Raw genomic sequence first — 16,519 nt, forward strand, 5'->3', positions numbered from 1 at the left:
TTGACAGCAGGGTGTGTGATATACTTTGACAGCAACTTCAAGGAGCATGCATATCTTACACACACATGCAAATCTTACACACATAAAAAAAAACTGGAAAATTATGCTATGGTGATAGCGTGATATGGCAAGTGATATGATGATATGGCAAGTACAAAATGCTGTCATGAAGCATGTCTAAAGCTTAACAAGACTTGGGCACATTGCTTAGAATCGCCAGTCACCTCATTTGAACCTCCTCGAAAGGTGAGTAGCTAATCTAATAAGTTACAAGTGTGGGTTGCCACTTTAGTGTATGTGTGGTGTGAAGACGTGTTCAGGCATGAATGAGTAATCTAGGGAATTCATGCCAGGAGGAGGACAAAAAGTATTGATGTAATGTATGAAGTGTTGCACCCTTTTATTGGAATTGACGTTGAACCAGTTTTAACCTTTTATGTTCCAGTGGTGGAATTGTCAGTAACTCATTACCTACTGTGACACGGTCTGATGAAAAGGTCCGCAAAAATATTTTCGCTTTAAAAAAAAAAAAAAAAAACTTTAAATGTGTTTTCCATTTTTTGGGCATATTACGAAAGTTTAAGTGTTGAAGAGCCCACTCAATATAACAAACAACCGTTTTAGGATCACTAAATACTTATAATTTGTGAATTGGATTCACTGTATCGTCTGTCGTAGGCTACTGGGTAAGTGATACATGGTTTGTAAACAAACTTTAGGATGTGTGCAAAAGCAAGGACTGTGTGATCATCTAATTATGTGTAGTTATGTGTTTTTAGCATGTTAGAATAGAATAGAATAGAATAGACTTTATTGTCGTTGTACAGTTGCCTATACAATGAAATTGTAGTGGCTCTTCCGAAGGTGCAAAAAAACAGAAAACATATTCACATATTCACAAACATATACATGCATAAGATATACATATACATATATACATATACATATACATATACATATATACATATATACACATACACATACACATACACATACACATACACATACACATATATACACATATATATATACATATACATATATACATATATATACATATACATATACATATATAAGATAAACATTTATGAACATGTCTTATGTCCATTGTTCAGTGTTCTGATGGTCCATGGGTAGAAACTGTTGGACAGCCTGTTTGTTCTAGCCTTTATGCTCCTGTACCTCACTCCAGAGCGCATCAGGCTGAACAGGTGGTGACCAGGGTGGAGGTGGTCTTTAAGAATCATTCCTGCTCTGGAGAGGCACCGAGAGCGTGCCACGTCATCCAGGGAGGGCAGGGGACAGCCGATTATTTTTTCCGCTGACTTCACCACTCTCTGCAGTCTCTTTTTGTCCACTACTTTGCGTTACTTTATGTTGATGTCCTATCAGCAAGTTGTGATTCTATCAGCAAGTTGTGCTAAACATGCAGTTAGATGTTCATAGCAATGTTCCTTGCTAGCTTGCTAGCTACTAGCAGCTGTTTTTTGTGTGTTTTGATTCAGAGCAAGTTTCTCTTCTTTGATTTGAGGGGTACCAACATTCAACTAAGCATATCTTCTTCAACTATTCTAAATCTATCAATCTGCACTTTCATATTCTGGTAAAACATGTTAAAATTACATTGCCCTACTTGAGGACCTTTTCACCAGACCCTGTCCTGTATTAGAGGGTCCTGGGGACAATCATTTCACAGGACCACAGGCGGGTGGAGAACATCACCTCCACCATCAAGAAGGCCCAGGAGTTCTACACCTCCATCATGGAGTCCATCCTCAGCTCATCGATCACCGTCTGGTTCGCTGCCTCCACTGCCAAGGACAGAGGCGGACTACAGCGGACTATTCGGTCAGCCAAGGAGGCTGCAACCTGCCCTCTGTCCTGGACCTGTTCCACTCCAGGACCAGTAAGAGAGCAGGAAAGATCATCGCTGATCCTTCCCACACCCCGGTCACCACCTCTTCCAAAAACTTTCCCTCTGGAAAAAGGATCCAGTCTATCAAGACCATAACCTTGCACCACCATAACAGTTTCTTCCCCAAGGCAGTGGGCCCCACAAACAAGCCCCCTGCCTTTCACTGACTCTGGGACTTCCACTCCCCCCCCCCCACACACACACACATTATACACACACACACACACACACACGCACACACACACACACACACACACACACACACACACACACACACACACATACACATACACACATACAACTGACAGTGATATATATATTAGTCTTACATTTATTCTAATTTACAGCCTACATAATTATTGCTCTTTTTTGCCATTGTCTTTTAAAGTATTCGTTCTTATTATATATTGTTATTTTTTATGTCCTATGCACCAACCTCACCAAGTCAATGTCCGGCATGTGCAAATACACTGGCAATGAAAATCATTCTGATTCTGATTCTGATTCATTTGGGCCTGTGCCTCCATCCATGCAGTCCCAGTGCAGGGACATCACAGCAAGGAAAGACATGATTCAAATCTCTAAATGACTCACTTGACTTTGACTCCTTCCCAATCACAACATTAAACATGTGTTATCTGCGTAGGGCTATTACTAACTGGAATAGGCTCAAAGTAAACAGCCGATGATGGCATTTTATTACTAAAGGCTTAGTTTAAGTGCAATAGACTTATTTGATAAGTCTAGTGAGCCTATACATGTCATTTACAGTTCACAGTTACTATATTTTTTTGGCCTGGTTTAGGCTATAGGCTATAGTAGGTTAGTCTTCATTGTTTTAATATGGACCTTTTTGTAAAACATCATTATTCGTTCTTACGTAATTGGATAGTGTCGGCATACAACCTCAAAGTGGATTTAGAATGAAAAAAAAATCTTTGCATGGCCAGGCCGATGGAAATTGAGCTACAGAGTTTGAAACTTGTGCAGTGTTTCTGATTTCTGAAACATTACATAACAGTCATTGTCTACAGAAAATCGGAGGTGGATACGCTATGCTTATGTGGGTGTGTGAATGTGTGTTAGGGTGTGAGCGTGCACGGGAAAAGCCAAGCCTCCACATGCGGGAAGACCTCTGCGTGGCTGTGTCGCACCAACATGATCAGGCAGGTATCAAGGTAGCTCCCAATTAGGTGTGGTTAAAAAAAAAAGAAAAGAAAGAAGCTTTGGTATGCAACTCTTTTTTGAACCACACACGCACATGCATACACACACACACATGTAGGCATATGCACACACACACACACACACACACACACACACACACACACACACACACACATGTAGACATATGCACACACATGCATATTTGTACGCATATGCACACACATGCACATTTGTACGCATATGCACACACATGCATATTTGTACGCATATGCACACACATGCACATGCACACACATGCACACATGCGCACACACGCACACACACACACACACACACACACACACACACACACACGTACACACATTTACCAATGAAGATTTGCTTCGTGTGCTCTTAATAAAATCAAAGGCTTGCCTTAGTTGGCGCTTCCTGTGTGTGGTTTTGAAGACTTGTTCAGTCGTGAACGAGCAATCTACGGAATTCACGTATAGTAGCAGAACAACAACAACTATTGATGTCATGTACGACGTGTTACGCCCTTTTATAGTAATTGACGTCGAATCTGTTGACTCTTTTATGTTTTAGCGGCTGGCGTTGCACTCGTTACTGCTAGTGTGTATCAGAGGCCCATTCTCACAGCTGTGTCCTTGCTGCTGCGTGTTTGATCAACTGCTGTTTCATTAGTGCTCCTGTGTGTCTGTGTCCCAGTGCTTCCCTTTCCAGTTCCCCGGTGCAGCGCAGGGACATCACAGCAATGAAAGGCATGATTCAAATCTCCAAATGACTCACTTGACATTGACTCCATCCCAATCACAACATTAAACATGCCACACAGGGTCAATATTTACCCATCTGATGCACTGCCTACCTTGGGAACCTCGGCAGAGAGACTAGTAGTGTTTGCATCAAGAGCACCTGGGGGAGAACTGACGGGATGAAAGCAAACCAGCTTCTCAGTTCTCAGAGAAATGTAGTAGGCCTCCGTTATGTAAAGAAGGGTTGGATGATTTACAGCTAGCAACCCAAACCCCCCCAGGGTACAATATTGGTTCAGATTATCTATATGGATAAAAGACACGGTATCTACAACCTAGAGTCTCTATACGTTTGTGTCCAGAAAAGACTCTAGTATGTTCTTGCATCTATTATGTTATGTACTCTAGTATGTTGGAGTGAATACTCTAGTATGCTGGATGGAATACTCTAGTATGTTGGAGTGAATACTCTAGTATGCTGGATGGAATACTCTAGTATGCTGGATGGAATACTCTAGTATGCTGGATGGAATACTCTAGTACAGGGGTCGGCAACCTATGGCACGCGTGCCAGCAGTGGCACGCGACAGCTTAAACAGTGGCACGCGACAGCTAATCAATCAAGTGTGAGAATGGGAGATTTTTTATTTTTTAATTTTGTTTTTATGTTGGCCGCGTTCGTAAATTCGCGCACACTGGGTTCAATGTCACAATGGGACCAAGTAGGATCAGGCCCGTGAATGAGTTCTCTCTTGCCCGCGGGATGATATTTAATTACTATTAAAACCGGCCCGCAGTATTATGTGCCCGCAAGTCCCAAGATGCATTGGCGCGTACCGAGTGCCCGCGAGCGAGCGCGACCCCGCGTCTTCTCTTCACTTCAGTACTCGTCATGAGCAGCAGCAGCACAGTCACAGTGGAGGCCGAAACATCGCCGTCAATTCCCGAGTGTTCCCGAGTGTTCCCGAGTACAGTTTGCTGACAAACTCGGCATACTTGCTGCCGAATTCAGGCGGAGATTTTCCGACTTTGAAGCCCAAAAAAGCAGGCTTCAACTGCTCAGCAATCCATTTGCAGTTGACGTGGAAAGTGCACCAGCAAATCTCCAAATGGCGCTGATTGAGCTCCAGTGTAATGACACATTGAAGGCAAAATATGAGTCCGTGGCGCTGCTGAGTTTGCTCGTTTCATCCCCGACACAATGCCTGAGCTGCGCACCCAAGTTGCTCGCACGCCGTCTATGTTTGGCAGCACATACGTGTGTGAACAACTGTTTTCGTTGATGAAACTAAACAAAACATCACATAGGAGTCGTCTTACCGATGAACATCTGAACTCAATCCTGAGGATTTCCTCAGCTCAGAGCCTGACCCCAAACATTAATGAACTTGTACTCAAGATGAGACACCAAGTATCGGGCTCAGCCTCAGACAAGTGAGCAGAAAGGACTTGGACTTGATATTTCTTTGAAGGGAATTATTATTTTTTTCTCCAGTTGAATGGACCCAGGGACATGTTGCCTAAGAAATTAATGCAACTGTTTTGCACTTTTGCAAGTTTGCACTAACTTTTCTAATTTTATTATAGAAGACAGTCATTGGTGAGGATCGGAGCAGCACACTGATTTGTTTTTATTGCATGCTGTTTCATTTTTGCATTTATCTTGCCATTGGGCTTTGAATGAAAATTACATTTAGCTGTTTACCTGTTAAAAAAAATAAAAAATAAAACGTTTTCAATTTATTACTGAAAGAGCCTTGAGAAAATATTGCAACTGATTTTATTTATGTTTTACTTAATTTAATGTAATGATTAATGTTAAGTGCAATATAGGCTGTGTTATTGGTATTGGTTCAATATGTGCAATAATTGCGAGTTTTAATAAACATTGAACCAGCCCGGCCCTCCACTTGTACCATTTTTAAATGTTGGCCCCCTGTGTATTTGACTTTGACATGACTGGACTAGAGGCAGTCTCGGGGACGCTCCGGCGCTCTCAGGGCGAATTTACGAATGCAGCCCTAGTCTCTCATCCACTCCACGAGAGCCGTATTCTGGCGCCAATTTTCAAAGTAAAATTCTGAATTCGATTCGATACTTGTATCAATATAACTCAAGTCGTTCAAGGATGAAGCAGACAAGGCCGAATCAATAAGACGTGCTGTGTCAAGGTATGGGAAGCAGGCCAGCACCTTTAAAGCATTTGCCACTGCTAAAAATCACGCAACTGAAGCAAGCTTTCGCATTGCTCATTGCATTGCGAAACGTGGAAAGCCATTCACTGATGGAGAATATATTAAGGAGGCTTTCCTCTGTAGCTCAGATGTTTTGTTTGAAGGCTTATCAAACAAAGACACAATAAAATCAAGAATAAAAGACATCCCAGTGTCAGACAGAAGTGTGGAACGAAGAATAGGAGTAATGGCAGAAAACGTGAAAGCGCAGCAGACCGCTGGTTTGAAAGATGCGACGGTGTTTAGCCTCGCACTTGATGAGAGCGTAGATGTGAATGACATGCCACGTCTGGCTGTCATAGCAAGATACTGTGATTCTGCTGTAAGGGAGGAGCTCTGCTGCCTAAAACCAATGCCAGAAACAACAAAAGGTGAGGACATCGCTAAAGTTCTTATCGAGCATTTTGTGGAGCGAGGGATTGACATTAGCAGGATTTTTGCAGTGACAACAGATGGTGCCCCTGCCATGGTCGGGAAACAGAGGGGAGCGGTTGCATTAATTGTGTGCAACTTAAAGTGACCAAGTACCACCCCCAGATAATGGAGTTGAGCAAAGGAAAACAGGGCCAGGGATCACGACATTGATTGTTAGGACTGTTTACATGGCTTTGCATACATAGCTCTTTGCAACCCAAAAAATATATATGTTTGTTGTGGTTGGAATAAAAGAATAAAATGTAAGTAACAACCAAATAATTATATAAATATAAATTATAATTCATACAAGTAAGACCCTTGTATAATCACCCTCCAGTTAGGCCTACTTATTAAAATGATAACCATAGGGAGCGCAGTTAGCAACTTTGGTAGAAATTGAGCGCTCCAATTTGCTTAAAGTTGTGCTACGCATCACAAAGTTTAGTTGTCTTAGATGTTATGTTGGTAATTTTGTTCAAGTTTCAGTTAGTTACATTTTTAGATTTATTTAGCATACATGGCTTTGCATACATAGCTCTTTGCTGAAAATTGTTGTTCATGTTGTGGAATAAAATTGCAGATCTGTTGGTCTGTTTGGTTTGGTTTGATGTCGAGTCATAATTAATGTTGATATTGTGGTTGGCACACTGACTAACAAGAACATTTAAAAATGGCACTTCATATCAAAAAGGTTGCCTACCCCTGCTCTAGTATGTTGGATGGAATACTCTAGTATGTTGGAGTGAATACTCTAGTATGTTGGAGTGAATACTCTAGTAGTCTAGTATGTTGGACGGAATACTCTAGTATGTTGGATGGAATACTCTAGTATGCTGGATGGAATACTCTAGTATGCTGGATGGAATACTCTAGTATGTTGGATGGAATACTCTAGTATGTTGGAGTGAATACTCTAGTATGTTGGAGTGAATACTCTAGTAGTCTAGTATGTTGGACGGAATACTCTAGTATGTTGGATGGAATACTCTAGTATGTTGGATGGAATACTCTAGTATGCTGGATGGAACTGGCTTAAGCTCTCCTCAGATACTTAGCCGACGGAGGTGTACCCTGATCTAGGAAGGCCTGGTTGTCTGTTGATCGTTACACTCAACCCTCCTTGTTTCCCAAGGAGTGCAAATCCGGGTGAAAAGTCTTCCGTCAAAGAGGCCACTTGTGAAATGACTTTTTTCACGAGTCACAGCCAGTCCCCAGACATGCAGCCCGGCAGCCCCCTCCCTCCCAGAGATTTCCCTCGACTGTGAGTCTGCGGCGTTGCTGCGGTGGTGCTCACCTGCTGTATCCCATTCGTCAGCAGCCGCAGAAGCGTAGCGCTCAGTCGAAGCACACACCACTTACATAATTAAGCCCCCACCCCCACTCCACCCCCTCCCAGCCCCCCCCCACACACACACACACACACACATACACACTACAGTTGAGCAAAACTAAGAAACACTAATTGCCACTTTCACCTTCCCAGGGGGGTCGCTGTGATCTGTGATGCCTAATTTACTTTTTAAAGAGCCGGGTGGTTGCGTGTGGGGGGGGGGGGGGGCAAAGTGTATACACACACACACAGAGGACAGACCATGGAGCTAAGAATAGCCAGGGTCCCCCCCTCCCCCCCACCTTGCTGGGGATCTGAGTGCTGTTGCTGGAGGGACCAGGCCTGGCCCTGGTGGTCACCTGCTCTCTGTATCTGAAGACAGCCGGGCGGAGCACGAGTGCGGAGCCTCCCTCTGCCAGGTTTATGACTCGAGGTCGGCATGTTGAGATAGTAGCCGTGCCTGCGGAGCTAAGCTCATCATCCGGGAGGGAAGGGCTAGTGTTTCCGGCATTGTTTGCATTTGAGCTGTCTCGGATACAAGAGGCTAGCGCAGCCTGACTCCTCTTCACGCTGCTGCAGCTGCTACTTCAGTTGTCACTCAACACGTGTGTACTAGGCTACACCACCACCACCACCATGCATCACACACACACAACATAACCACGCACAACACACAGGCACACGCACGCACGCACGCGCAGCAGACCGACCACACACGCACACTCACGCGCAGACACGTGTGCACACACATACTGTACATGTACACGTGTACACGCACGCACACGCCAGGGTTTCCGTTAGAAAAATTTGCCGTCGGACATCGTGTCCGGGAAGAATTCGATTTACCGGACAAACGTGATATATTCCGGTCATCATATTAAAATATAATAAAAAAATGTTTTTGCAAAATCATATTTTTTTTTTCTCCAAATCTAATATAGCTGTTTGTCGCGGTGCTTACTGTAGTGTAGCGGCCTATATATGCCATTTAATGTCTATTTCTCATCCGATACGATTAGATGCGAGCTATATAATATATAATAATATAACATGATTTGACGGATGCGCGCTATGCCATGCGTCAAATCCAGCGCTGGACCCGTTCAGCGCCTCACTGGGAACTGAACAGACAGCATCGATCAATGAACGGACTCCACATTACGTTAACTGAAGTTTGTTAAATTGTTTGGGATTAATGTGAGTTTTCTATTTTCTCTTTCCAGTTTTACCCTCTTTTTTTTTTAAATCAATAAAACAACGTCATTTCTATAAGTCTCGCTGGTTGGGAAGGCATTTCGTTTAGCTCGGGAGTATGACAATGGGAAGAACATAACTGTATAACTGAATGACAACAAATGTATGAGTAATGAGTAAAACAATGTCACTTTTATAGTATGTTGTTTAACTTGCCGTTCGGTCGCCATGGCTCTAGTGTGTGTAGCAGCTTCAGCTAGCTGGCTAGAAACTTCTAGGGGTGCGTTCGTAAACACGCTCTGAGAGCGCCGGAGCGCACGCTGGCTTCGATGTCACAGAGCGACCGAGTCGTTCGATTGGACGAGAGGCGTTCCGCGAGTGCTGATCGGATTTCCAGAGCGTGTTTACGAACGCACCCATAGATGGGAAATCAAGAAACCGTATTACTATGGTGGACGGGTTGGCAGGGTTGCCAGATAGGCATGGGTTACCGCCGAATGGGCTACTGTGTTTAAGCGGTAATAGACTGGTTAAACTGTAATCCCATCTGGCATCAATCCCATGTGGCACCTGTGCGCTGTTTCGCATAGGCCGGCCTACACATTAGGAGTCATCATCATGCCGGTGTCAAATCATATCATAATAAAAGAAATACATAGCCTATATATTCGTCTTTTTTATAATAGAAGGAATCAGAATGTGAACTTTAGCGAATTGTATTCAAAGGGAATTATTTTCACCGGACAATATGTCCGACGACTTTTCAATATGTCGGACTTCAACAAAATTTACCGGACAAAGACCGGTAATTGCCGGTTAACGGAAACCCAGGCACACGCACACACACACACACACACACACACACACACACACACACACACACCCTCAAGCTCTGTACAAAAACATCTTACAATGAAGCTCTAAAGACCCTGCCAGCTTCCTCCTGTACATAGCGTACGGTACGGTGCGTACCCTGAAGATTCTTTTGGACAATTACTATTAGGCTAATGCCTTGGCTAATCCTCCATTTCTATGTGTTAGATAGATTTATACACTTTGTCAAAGATGGGTGAACCTCAAGTCGTCCCGCGGCCACACAGCAAATCTAATCTCACTTGTCAGGAGGATGTGACCTCTGCCTCAGACAGAGTTACTTATTGCTGTTAGATTAAATTGTTTCCAACCATGCTCCTAACCAAGAACAGGAGCTCCCAAACCAAGAACACTAAATCATGACCAAAGGGAAGTCATTCACCTACCCCTGTTGCTTCCCACTGCTGTCAGAAGTGCAGAATCACTCCCCATCTTCCGCCAGAGACCGAAGACCTCCATCTCTTCCGGCTACACCTTAACTGTCCCTCCTGAAATGTCTACTACCCCCCCTGTACTGTTTCCCACTGTGTCTACTGTAATTATAATAATAAAAAAATAATAAAAAATAAAAAAAACGTCCTTTTTCTACAACGACGACTGCCAATGGCCTCTGGCCTGCAGCATAGATTACTTTTTTTCCTGCTATGACTGGTGGATAAGATAATTCACTTACTTAGCCAAATGTATTGTTTGTTGTAAGTCGTTTTGGACAAAGGTGTCTAATCTCTGTTATGTCTGCTAAATGCCAAAACATTTTAATGTATTTTTTTTTTAAATGTTATTTGTTTATTCATTGCAGACAGATCTACTCGTTGCACAACACAGTCAGGTCACTATCAACACTTGGAAACTGTACTGTATTGCATTCTTCGAGCAGGGTTGTATTCCAGACTTACAGTATGATGTTATACAAGCCCCGACCGCCGTGCTATGCCCGTGGAGAACACGATAGTCCCGTATGGATTCATCCGATGCTGCCAGGCACATTGGAGCACATGACTGGAGGCTGCGGTGAGTGAACAGTCTCCGGCAGACGTGATCTTCCACACCAGATTAAATTTGAATGTTGCATATCCTGTTCTCCAGTCCTACACCCCGTGACCCTGCGTCCCCCTGGGTTGTGTTACAGGCCACTAAGCCCTTCCTCACCCTATGGATTCACACCTTCGAGGAGCAGTGACAGGGACGATGAAGGCGATAGGTTATGGTTGAAAATGGGCCAGTACGTACGTCAGACTACTGACTACCCCCTGGCGGGTATTAGAACCCTGGTGGGTATTAGAACAGACTAGTGACTACCCCCTGGTGGGTATTAGAACAGGCGCCAAGAACAGGCCCCAAACCCTTCGTAAAGTCTTCCCAATGCAAACTTTAGGCATGACATCGTCGTCGTCACTTGTCACAAGACTAAACTGTACAGTCCGTGACGATTTAATAAATCTTGCCCGACTTGATAATCACGATGACAGGTGTCACACGATGTTCGTGATCATCATGCATTATTTATAACGGACGGCGCTGATGCAAGTTATAACTTGTTTATGTTTTTGTTTACAACTGTTCTATCTGGGGTTAGGGTTAGGGATGGGTTAGAGGAAAATGGTCCTAGCTTTTCAACCGTACACCCAATGTGACTCACCAAATTAATTAGTTCACCAATTCCACCCTACTAAGCAAGCTACTTAAGCTACTTAAGCTACTAAGCAAGCTACTTAAAACTAAAATATGCCTAATCATCCAGATAACACTCTTCAATACTACTCTAATAATAATTTAATTTAATTTAATTGAATATAACTTTATTGCCATTATTCGCCAAACAGAAAAATCAACACAAGAAGCCAGAAGGCAACCAGCACGACATAAAACACAAACAGGCATAGACAGACAGGGTTGCACATTAGAAACACATCAGAACAGTTCATGTCTGCGGCTTCCGTCTTGTTGGTCACTTTGCAGACTCTTAAAACAACTTCAGAGGTGATCATTTGCAACATCGGGGCCAATCAAAAGGTCAAGCATATAACATCAGAAAAAAATGGGGCAATTGGAAAGAATATCTGAATATCTTTTGTATACTAGTCAGTCAGTGATGGAAACGTGTTACTGCCGTACAGACACCAGAGCTCTTCGGTGGAAATATGATTCCATCACCACAAGCAATCACCACAGCTAGACCGAGGGTGTCTCTTATCTCCTTTCATACAGTTCAAACCTGTTTTCAACAGTGAACAAGCCTCAAGGAATTCATTCTTAAACCCCTTGCACAGTACAATCAGTGGTGTGAAAACTGTGGGACTATAATGTGCTCTAAAATGATGAAAAGATCCAACTAATAAAACTGTAATGACCCTGGTTGTTTGCATATCTAACAGCCTGGTTCTAAGGACATGGACATTGTGACATCATAGTGGTCGCCACCACCTGCTGGTGCACATATCCCCCTGGCAATCCTAGCAACCAGCAACAGCAGTTGATGGTGATGGCAACACTCTCATAGGCCTACCGCTGGTAACTCAAGGTGACCCAAATAAAAAGCTTACTGGCTACTACCGGTATAATGTGCTGATCTAAGTTTAGAGCCGAGACATCTTGGTTGTGTCTGACAGTTGGTAGACCTTTAATATTGCCTTTTTAGGGGATTTTAAAATAGTGATGCACAGAAGCACACATTGAACAAATGAAAAAGACTTGGTTAGTTACACCCATTGTGTGTTATGGTAGTGAACTTGCAACACCAACTGTTGTGGTACTATAGCCATTTCTGTGCCAGAACCCCCGTCACATATCAGTTGTTCTTCTTTAATGTTGATCTTTCTTTAAAGTTTGTTTTTTGTTCTTATTAGTGTCAATCATAGTAATTATACTGTTATTGTGGGGTGGACGCCTAAACGAAATGCATGCGCAACACATCCACTTATTGCCAACGCAAACTAATTACATAGTCTTATAATGATGATGATAAAAGTAAAAAAAAATAAGTTTAGCATTTTTATCGACTGCTTTAATTATGTTAGAAAAACCAGATGCAAGATGACGTGCACATGGAATAAAAAACCTAATATACTGTAACTGTATAAACATAAAGAAAGGAGGGAGGAGGGGGGTGGGGGGGGGGCATAATAGAAAAACAAACAATAGAGAAACTTGCCTGTCTGGGCACCTGCATCATGTTACAGCCTGTATCTTCTTGCCCGAAAGGAGAAATGACACTGTTACTGTACCCTATTGCTTCACAAGAGCCCGAGGATGCTCATCTCTTCTCCCAGTCCGCATGCATATGACATCATTCATCACTTACTAACATTACATTCCGCCTATTTTATACACAGCTACAATTGCATTCAAAAGAGAAAACAATGAACAGTCGCTTGTCTAACACACACAGTGGGCTTTCCTTTTCTTCGTGCAACTTGAGCAGCGCGTTTGTTTTCCAGACAGATCAACTTCCCCTCTTGTTCCATTCACTGTGTCGTATGCGCTAGAAGAGGAGATGCTTGTCTCGCGCAGAACAACGGAGGCCAGTCTCTCTCTCCGATGACGTAGACGCAGGGAGCCCATTGACGTAGGTGGAATCCCTGCCTGTGACGTAGGTCAGATCTGTCGATCTGTCGGGGACGTCCAAAAGCAGAAAGCTCCTCTAAAAATAGGTCACGGAAAGAATAGAGTATTGTTGGGTCTGATGTCTGTCAGATTATACAGCCCATTCGCTCTCCAGGAGGTCTATTTCACTTTCTTTTATTCTATACTTACTCAGTTTGCCTTATGTTATGTAACCTTCATCTGGGCTGTCAGCAGAGAACGTTTAAAGAATAAGAGTAGATACAATCGAATAGGCTAAAGGGCTCTGCACACAGCGTGCGATTTCTGTTGCGCGTCAACGTTCCATTTTGAAGTTTGAATGGAAGTCTATGAGAACATCGCATTTACCCACACACGGCCCCGATTTTAATCGCACGGCGAACATTCGATTCCATTCATTTTGAATGGGACAAAGCAGTGCGACAAAACTCGCACGCCGTGTGCTTTGTCCCATTCAAAATGAATGGAATCGAATGTTCGCCGTGCGATTAAAATCGGGGCCGTGTGTGGGTAAATGCGATGTTCTCATAGACTTCCATTCAAACTTCAAAATGGAACGTTGATGCGCAACAGAAATCGCACGCTGTGTGCAGAGCCCTTTACATGGTTAAGCTCGACAGTCATGCGTTATAGTCTTATATGGAATAGACATTTTGTTTTAGCCTAGCTCTCAATACTTCCCTTTACCCTCAGCCTAATTCAGTAACATAAATTATGCGATTATTTTCATCTGGACTCTGATCCCCCCACACCTAAATCCAAGTTATACCCAAATCGGGCCTAATTGACAATACATTGACTAATAAGACACCCCAGGCACAGAGACACCCAATAAAATCTATTTTCTATAACATGCATGTTATAGAAATGTTATAACATGCATGGGGCAAGCATGGGGCAAGCATGCATGTGTACATTTCAAACCTGCAAACTGCGACACTTTAAATGAATGTGCAATAACACTATGTGCAATATGACAACCCTCGGGTACATAAGGTTCAGAGATAGGAAATGTTAGGATATGTATAGCATAGCATAGAGTACAGCACAGTGTTTTATTTGTATAGTATAGTATAGTGGATAGTGTACATAGCCTTTATTTATGTAAACCAGCTCCTTTCCCTTCTTGTTTTTAGTTTTTTTCCTAGCACCAGGGGAGCCCCCCCTCCCAAATTTCGTTGTATGGTACCTGTACTATATCAATGACAATAAAGACCATTCATTCATTCATTCATTCATATTGAACTTTGGTAAGGACAGTCAGTGGTGACTAAATCTTGCAGAGGTAGGCTACAGGTGTTCTTGTCATGTCTTTGAAATTAAGCGGTATGTCGAAATGCATATAGGATTTTATTTCCATATGATACACAGTTAACAGCCGGTTCTCACCATCACCACTGTATATCACTCTGACCAGTCAACAAGTGTCCAAGAGTAAAAGTCACGGGAGGCCAACATAGTGCAATATAATATATGTGACATGATTGATGAGTGTGCTTGTATTCAAGCGCCTAGGGCGCTGCAATCAAATACTGTATGATATGTCTGGTAGCTGGACATGGTATTCATACATATCAATAAAATATAATATAATTATTTTGTCATTGAAGATGGCATGACATGCAAAATATGTGTATAATGTAGATCCATTTTCCCATAGATAATGTTGGTTGGTAAATGGTGCAGTGGATGGTGCAGTACTCACCACCACGTGCGTCATGGTATCAGGATCATCCGAACCTGGGTGTCTGAACATGTCCTGGACCAGAGACGCCCAGCAGCTGAACCACGCAGGCATCGCCAGGGACAGCCAGAGTGTCTGGCCAAGCCCCAAGGACCCGCCGTATCGGTGTGTCTGTGGCACTGAGTGGGCATGCGAGAGGACGGGCTTGAGTTACAGGGGCTTTTCCTTCATCTCAAAAGCACCACTGTTGGCATGCCAACGAAGAGAGCAGAGAGCAGAGAGAGAGAGAGAGAGAGAGAGAGAGAGAGAGAGAGAGAGAGAGAGAAAGTGGAGAAGGGAGTGAGATGGGGAGGGAGTGGGAGAATGAGGGAGAGAAATAGAGAGAGGGAGTGTGATGTGTAGGGAAAAAGAGTGTTGGGGGCGGGGGTTGACCAAGAGAGAGGGGAGGTGGGCAGTGGAGCTAGTAACTAACCACGTGTTCCCATCAAGCTGAGGCACAGTAACATAAGCCCCCCCACCACGCCCCTCAGACCCCCTCCTGATGTGTGTGTCCCGTCCCCCCCCATGCCTCCCAGAGACTACACTGCAAAAAGTCAGCTCTCAAAAACAAGAAAAAAAAAGAAATAAAATTGGGGAAATATTACTCAAAATAAGCAAAATCAGCCTCCAAAAAGTCAACAGAAGCATTTTCACTTGCCAAGATTTTCTTAAAACAAGTAAAAGGTATCTTAAAACTAGTGCAGTCAGACAAAAAGCAAGCACATATTGCCGTTGAGCTGTATAGCGGCACTTATTAAACCAACCGTTATCTATCTAACGTTACATTTAAGGCTGATTTGTACATGATAGTCATGCATTTTTACATGTCTATTTCCCCCCTTTAATAGCATATGACGCCTGAAATTTAACTAAAGTTAAAGTTGCAAAGTTGTTGCACTGTTGTCCTCTATCAGTGCAGACGGGCAGGGTAGGAGCACAGGTTAACAGCCTACAGAGCACTGTTATTCTGTCATGGTCTGATAATGAAGCATTGTTCTTTTTTATTTGATGACTTGTTTGATTGATTGATTGATTGATTGATTGATTGATTGATTGATTGAGTGATTGATTGATAGCGTAAAACTGGCTCAAAAACGAGTGGCACTCGAAAACGAGCCGTAGGGGTAGAAAAGGGAATCGGGATTGGGCCTAAAATCAATGGGGCTAGAGGCTGCGAAGTGAGTATGTAGCATGTACTCTATACATCAGAATATGTATGTAAAATAATACAAATTACACTGTCAGTGCACTCTGTGTGTGTGTGTGTGTGTGTGTGTGTGTGTGTGTGTGTGTGTGTGTGTATGTGTGTGTGATGATCATCAGTCAGTG

Source organism: Nansenia antarctica (assembly GCF_963989245.1).
Source record: "Nansenia antarctica genome assembly, chromosome: 18".
Taxonomy (NCBI): Eukaryota; Metazoa; Chordata; class Actinopteri; order Argentiniformes; family Microstomatidae; genus Nansenia; species Nansenia antarctica.